Raw genomic sequence first — 8,391 nt, forward strand, 5'->3', positions numbered from 1 at the left:
AGGGGTGGGGGGAGGAAGGTCTTATTTGTGCATAAATATGTGTAACAGCTCTTTTTTGTGGTGGCAAAGAATTAGAAATTAAGGGGATGCCCATCAATTAGGGAATAGTGGAGCATGTTGTGGTATATGATTGTGATGGAATACTATTGTGCTTGGGAAGCTTGATAGTATAATGGGTAGAGTTGGGTAAGGAAGGCTCTTCTTTCTCAGTTCAAATCTGGTTTCAGACATTTACTAGCTGTGTGAATATAGACAAGCCACTTAATGCTATTTGCTTCAGTTTCCTCATCTCTAAAATGAGCTGGAGAAGGAAATGGCAAAGTATCTTTGCTAAGAAAACCCCAAATGAAAAGTGACTATATATATATATAAACTGGGAAGACATGAACTGATGCAAGATGAAGTTGTGCACCAGGAGCATGTTGTACACCATAAGAACAATATTGCAATCAAGAACAACTATAAAAGATTTAGCTACTCTGATCAAGACAATTCTAAAGGACCCATGGGACAGTTAGGTGATTCAGTGGATAGAGCACCAGTGCAGGAGTCAGGAGGACCTGAGTTCAAATTTCACCTCAGACACTTGACACTCACTATCTATGTGACCTTGAGCAAATCACTTAACCTGAATTGCCTCATCCTGAGTCATCTCCACTCATCCTGATGAATATCTGGTCACTGGATTCAGATGGCTGTGGAGGAGAAGTGAGGCTGGTGACCTGCACAGCCCTCGCTCACTCAAAACAAAGTCAAGTGCAAGTCATGTCATCATTTCTCCTATGGCATGGTCTTCTTCAGCAATGAAGGACAAACACACACACAAAGGACTCATGATGAAAAATGTTATCCACCTTCAGAAAAAGAATGCTGAACTCTGATTATAAATTGAACCATACCTTTTTTACCTTTTTTATTTTGCGTGTGTGTGTGTGTTTCCTTTCGCAACATGACTAATATGGAAATATGTTTTTCATGACTTCACATGAATAATCAATATCATATTAGTTTTCTTCTTAAGGGGTGGAAGAATGAAGGGACAGAAGGAGAAAATTTGGAACGCAAAATTAAAAAAAGACTATTAGTTTTTTACATGTAATTGAGAAAGATTCGACTAAATAAACAAGAAGTTTTTCAATTTTTTTTTAAATACAGGCATAATTTCCAGTACCAGGAAGATAGGATTTCCTTTGTATTTTTCCAGATCCGAGCGTATCTGGTATATTGTGCCCAGTTTAGGGCACACATTATAGGAAGGGCTCTGAGAAGCTGGAGTATGTTCGAAAAGGAAGACTGGGAAGATGAGAGGATTGAGGGTCATACGCCATATGAAGGCTGGATTAGAGGAAATGAAAAGAGATGTGGGATGAAGTATGATGGCCAGCATCAAAATACCTGAAAATTTATGTCAAATAGGGACTACACTAGTTCTACTCTGTCCTGAGAGACAGAACTAGGAATAATAGGCCAAAACTGCAAAAAGGTATTTTTTTTTTTCAGCTTGATCTAGGAAAATGTTCCTAACAATTAGTTACCTAAAATAGAATGGGTTTCATTAGGAGACAGTAATTTCTTCATTACTAGGGTATTCAAGTAGATGACAATTTAGGATTATAGGTCTAGAATTGAAAGAGGCTTTAGAGACTATCTAGATTTATGGGTTGGGGAGAGGGAGAACCTGCTGCTTTTGTTCTCTGAAGTTTGGATTCAGTTAAAGGGCCTCACTTGAGGACCTAGAGTGCCACATGTGGACTTGAGTTAACATTAATATTATTATTAACAGATATAGAAGAAATGACTTTGGGCAAGTCACATGAAGTACTTGTCATGTTGAAGAAGACGTTTTTTTTTTAGGTATGACTTTGACTAGATGACCTCAGAAGTCTCTTCCAATTCTAAGTTTCTGTGATAGTTTAGTCTTTACTTCTAGGAGAATCATCGGAGCATAAGAAACAACCTTCTAGATTGTGTAATCTAGAGTTCTCCAACACCCTGCCTGCAAAATTCCCAGGGTGGTTGGAACAAGATTAAAGTGTAACTGGGAAAATTTTTAAATAATTAAAAATATAATACAGCATAGATAATGGTAGTTTGTGGTTTCCTAAGTCAATGTGCCACAGGGATCCATTCCTTTCTGAGTATGACACCACTAACTCAATCTAATCCCCTCATTTTATAAATGGAGAGAAGGTGAGACTGAGGGACATTTTATGACCTACTCTAGCAAAGAAAATAAATACCTGTGATAGTATTTGAAGCCAGATATTCTGACTACAAATTCAATTCTCTTTCTACTAATTCTTATTTTGTTTATCCTCTACCTTAGCCAAAGAAGTATCTAGGTAACTTTCCTAGTAAACTTGTCAACTTCTCAATTGTCTTCTTATGGTTTTTTAACCAAGATTTCTAGCTTATGTTTTTAATATCAAGAGAAACAGATCTGTCTCTCCTTCCCTGCACTCTCACCTCCAGTCATCCTGGCTCTCATCTGTTTAAAGGATGGAAATAGCTTGTGTGGTATGGCCGACCTTTCCCTTGAATAGGTCAGCCTGCTATGGAGCTGAGCTCAGCTAGTTTCCATGGATCATTAAGGCTGGATAATGATTAGCTAAATTATCCCCTCTCCAAGCCTAATGAGCTGTGAGGTGATAAGTTTGTAGTTGAGACTAAAAGATATAAAACCATATGAAGTGTACCAGGAAAAAAATATCCCATAGAATTCTTAACATTCCCCCCAAATCCCCTTCAGTGTGAGCTCAGAAAAGCCCAGATCTCATTTAAACCAAAGAAATTTCTGTCATTATCATCTTTACTAAGAAAAGAAGATTATCACAGTCTAAAATGATGTCTTGTTGTGAAAATACTTGATCCTGAAAGATCTCCCAAATGGCATAATGATAAGTGATTTTCTTCTTTGGTATCCTTCATCCTTCTCAACTCTGTTCTATTGTTGTGTTTAACCCACAATAGGTACATTTCTCCAAAACTGAATTTATATTCAAATTTTTGCAAATCAAAATATAGTTCAAATGCAGATGGGAGGGCTTGTCATTTAAAGTAATTGTGGGATAAATGTTCTAAATGGATTTCCCACTGATATATTACTTCTTAAATATGAATTTTCACATCAATTTAAAATAAGGTATACCAGAATCATTGATGTCACTTCATATAATAGACATTACCCAAGAGAAGCACAGAATTAGGCTTCATCTACTAGCAAAACATATCCCCAAGCAGGTTAAACATATGTATCATTATTTGATACACAAAATCAAACTTGTTCTTTTTTTTTCTCATTTTGAAGATTAAACAGTAAAAAGTCTCCAAATCACATCTGTTTGTTTTAAGAACAAATTTTATGTTATTTTTGCTGAACATTTTTTAATTATTTTCCTAAAATAATATTAATGTTAATTTGGGATGAGAGGTAGAATGTAAATTGAAGCATTTCTGAATGCAGGAGGAGAAACTTGCCTAAATTCACATATGGACATAGGTAATTGGGCATTAAGCTAACTTAGAGAACTGGTTATTAATCAAGAAGATGATTTTCATTTTTTCCTTAAGGGAGTAGGGTTGCCTCACTGAGTGTGTATATGTGTAAATGAGAGATATTAAGCTAACCACTTCATACCAAGGTGGGGAAAAGTAGATGAAAAAAATACTTCTTGCCTAGATTGTGACATGCAACTGGATGATCAACCCATTGAGATGGTCCATCGGTAAGTATATCTGGAAAATGAGCTAATGATAGGCAAAGAGCAGGGCTCAAAGCATAATAAGAGGACAGTGGATTTGTTCCCATTTGAGGAATTGTATGCTTTTTTTTCTTCTCAAGATTCAAAATTATCCTGACACAAAAGCCTACTATATTCTTCTGTGTTCTACAGTTGTGGTTGGTGGAACACCAATATTATGCCAGAATCAGTTACAGCTAATGAAAAATGTAATGGAAAGAAGCATGGTGGGTGCCTGTAGGTTACAGCATATTGCAAAGGAGAAGGAGGTGGGGTAGCCATGCTGTGAATGTTCGCTAGGCAGTTCTAGTGTTCTGTCAGGATATTAAAAGAACTGACTAGGGTGGATTTAAAGATGAACGTAGATAAGAACAACCCAGGATGGGAATCAGCACAGTCATTACCAGCCTTGCTGAAGTAAGCCCCCAACATTGATGGAAACCATAGATTCATCAAAGTCTTAATCATTTAAGGTTCTTTTGCCTTTTAGGGGGAATGTTTTTGTAAACTTGACTTTTTTTTAGCATTATGAAGAAAGAACATTGCTAGCTCTAAAATGAGGAGAGCAATAGGAATACTGTCTGCATCTCAGTTAATTTATGGATCAGTGGAAGATGCTGCCCACATAGGTAGGATTTTCCCACTCAGTAAGGCCTATTTTAATGCACATAAGGCATGCACATTCCTTAAAGAAAAATTCTTGTGGTTGTGAGAGACATTTAAACTGTAAAAGAATACATATTATGTTAAAAAATTAAATTAGTTTCTAATACAAATAATAGAAAAAAGGTAAATATTGTTAAGGGAATGAATGCTCAGATTTTCACTCCCAGATTTATTTGCTTTGGTAACACTGGTATGGTTTATTGAATCCGTAGGATCTAGATGTGCCTACAAATATCTGAGGACCAATAAAGTCATTCTCAAGGGAGATTTTGGTGGGTATTTGTTCCTTTTAAATGACTTTAACCACCACAAACTGGAAGTACAAGGAAGAAAAAAGGTCAATTCACTTTCTCAGTAAGAGAGGGCCCTTATTTGCAGCATTGCATGGAGGAAATTCAGAGCTTTCTAGTCCTTCAGGAAAATTCTCCCAGAGAGCAGCATTTTCCAAACATTGTAACAAAAATTTATTTACATCACGATTTTATTTTTCTCCTAGATCTTTGTGGCATCACAGTCCTAGGTAAGCAATACCAGCCAGCCACGACCCCTACTTTTTCTCTACCACTAAGCTCTAAGGGTTGACTTGCTCTCATCCTATGTCAGTCATGCATTCATTCAATGAACATTTATTAAGCACCTACTGAGTGCCAAGCACTGTGTGAGTTCATGAGGATATGTAAAAATAAACAAAGAAAAGTCCCTGACCCAATAAGCTCGTGTTCTACTGAGGAGAAAACAATATGTACACAGGTAATTTAAATGTGTGCATGTAATTATCATTTTCAGAAGGAGGGAACTAGTAGTAGGGGGAATCCAGAGGTACATTTGAGCTGAGCTTTGAAGAAAGCTAGAGATTGTATGAGGCAGTACTGGGCAGAAAATACTTTCTAGTCACAGAAACAGACTGTACAGAGACCCAGGGACAGGAAATGGGATTTTTTTTTCATGGCTGCAACCTATTTTCTTGGCCTTCCTCCATTCTTCCTTCCCAGCTATATTTGTTTGTGGGAGAGAACACAGATTTCCTCCACCCTCCCTCCTATCTGTATCTTTTCTCTGGAAACAGCATATTATATTTCTTAGTATCCCTTATTTTTTTGTGTGTAGATAGATAGATGGATCTAGAAATAGGTATATATATATAGATACATCTGTATATACACACATGTATGTATACATATACATATATACACACACATATGTGTGTATGTATGTGTGTGTCTATATAAAATTTCCCTACTAAGCACCACAGGGACACAGAGAAGTTAAAATAATAAATAAGGGAAAGTTGCCAAGATTATGAAAATCATAACAGCTAATCTTGGACCTATAAGCAGCTGAACTAATTCTGAATTTTTATTAATTGTCTTTCTCAACAATGATGAAAGCTCCACCTCCAAATCCTATGCTATGAGGCACGTCTTCCATGACCCCTTCCCCATCCTCAACCCTCATTGCCTGTAGTCCTTGGAAAGTACTTTGTAAACCTTCGAATCCTATATAAATGTGATTTGTTATTAGCATTATTTATCTTTCCAAGATAACTTCTTCAGAATTTTGACCCTGCCTTTTCTCACAAAAAATATTTATTTTTAGAATTCTTTTTTTAAAATTTTGAATTCTAGATTCTCTCCTTCCCTACCAATTTTCCCTTACCCACTGAGAAGATAAACAATATCATATCAATTATACATGTGAAATCATGCAGAACTTATTTCCATGTTAGCCATAGACAACAATAACAAAAAAAAGCTCTAAAGGTGAGAGAATTACACTTCAATTTTTAACGAGTTCATCAATTCTCTCTCTGAAGGAGAATAGCATTTTTTCATCATGAGTCCATTGGAATTGTCTTGGATGACTGTATTGATCAGAGAAGCTAATTCTTTCACAGTTGATCATTATTATAACCTTGTTTTTATTGTGAATGATGATTTCTTGGTTCTTCTCACTTCATTTTGCATCAATTTGGTCAGGTTTTACCATGTTTTTCTGAAACCACTCCCCTCATCATTTCTCATAGCACATTAGTACTCCATCATAATCATATTTTATAATTTTTTCAGCCATTCTCCAATTGATGAGTTTCCCCTCAATTTCTAATTCTTTGCACAACAAAAAGAGCTATAGTTAATATTTTTGTACCTATGGATCTTTTTCCTTTTCTTTGATTTCTTTGGGATATAGACCTAGTAGTGGTACTCCTGGGTCAAAGGCTATGCATAACTGTAGTTTATAGACTTTTGGTCATGGTTCCAAATTGTTCTCCAAAATGTTTGGACCAGTCCCCAATTCTGCCAACAGAGCATCAAATGTGGCAATTTTCCTCTCATCCTTTGCTGCCTTTGTCATTTCTGATGGGTTGGAGGATGGTAAGGTTAGATAGATAACAGAGTAGATAGAGCACCAGGTCTGGAGTTGGGAAGACCTGAGTTCAAATTCAACCTCAGACACGTACTAGCTATGTGACTGTAAGCAAGTTATTTTACCCAGTTTGCCTCAGTTTTTCATCTATAAAGTGAGCTGGAGAAGGAAATGGCAAACCACTCAAGCATTTCCACCACAAAAGAGCCAAATAGTGTCACAAATAATTGGACACAACTGAACAACAAAGGGAAATGGTACCTCAGAGTGGTTTTAATTTGCCTTTCTTGAATCAATAGTGCTTTAGTGCATTTTTTCTAATTATATAAGTGGCCTTGATGTCTTCTTCTGAAGACTGTTTGAATTCTTTGACCATTTATCAATGGGAATGGCCATTTTTATAAATTTAGCTCATTTTCTGTGTGTTTGAGAAATAAAGCCTTTATCAGAGAAACTTGTAAAAATTTTTGATATTGTTTCATTGCATATGATACTTTTTTTAGCCAAATGTAACTTTCTCGATTTTTTTCAGTTTGGCTTCGACTGAAATCATGACTGCCAGCCCTGCTCTCTTCACTTCCCTTCAGGCATAACAGTTTTTGCTCTAGTCCTTCATTTCAACTCTGTGTATCTTTCTGTCTCAAGTGTGTCTCTTGTACTCAACATATTGTTGGATTCTGGTTTCCAATACATTCTGCTATCCAATTCTATTCTGTGGGTTAGCTCATTCCATTCACATTCAGTTATGATCAATAACTTTGCATATCCCTCCATCCCATTTTCCTTTGTTTATCCTTCTCTCTCTTTTTATCTTGTCCCTCCTCAAAAGTCAGTCTTGTTTCTAACCATTGCCTCCCCCAATTCACTTTCCTCCTTATAATCCTCCCTTCATATCTCTTATCATCTTCCCCCTTATGTCCCCATTGGGTGTATTACAAAGGTAACATTCACAGCATCTATGGTGACTATGAATATTCTAGCATACCATTATGTTCTAAGATCTTTCATATTCATTACATAGGCCAGTGGGGCAACTGGTATTAACAGAAATTTAACAGGGATAACAGAAAATAAACATATAAAATAATATCTCATGGTGGGGACCTGAGCACAAGCACCCCATCACTCCCCGCTCTGCAGGAAGTAGCTATGGAAGAAGAGAACTTTGTTCCTTACCCCAAGGGATTTGGAGCCCCATTCATTTGAGTATTGCCTGCTCTCCTCCCCCTGCCCTGTTCCTTCCTCACACATCTTCTTCACATGGAAAAATTTGCTTTATTCTCCCTTTCCCCTCCCTCTCCCCCTTTCTTCCAATGCATCACTCTTTCCAACTTCTACATTCTTTTTTTGGAAATTATCCCAACATAATTGACCATACCCGTGCCCTCTGTCTGTATAGACTCCTTCTAACTGCTCTAATAATGATAAAATTCTTAGGAGCTACATGTGTCATCTTCCCATATAGGAATATAAATAGTTTACTTCATTGAGTCCCTTATGCTTTCTCTCTCATATTTATGTTTTAAAGCTTCTCTTGAGTCTTCTGTTTGAATGTCAGATTTTCTATTTGGCTCTGGTTTCTTCATGAGAAATACTTTAAGAAGTCCACTATTTTATTAAA

This window comes from Notamacropus eugenii, chromosome 6, assembly GCF_028372415.1.
Source record: "Notamacropus eugenii isolate mMacEug1 chromosome 6, mMacEug1.pri_v2, whole genome shotgun sequence".
NCBI lineage: Eukaryota > Metazoa > Chordata > Mammalia > Diprotodontia > Macropodidae > Notamacropus > Notamacropus eugenii.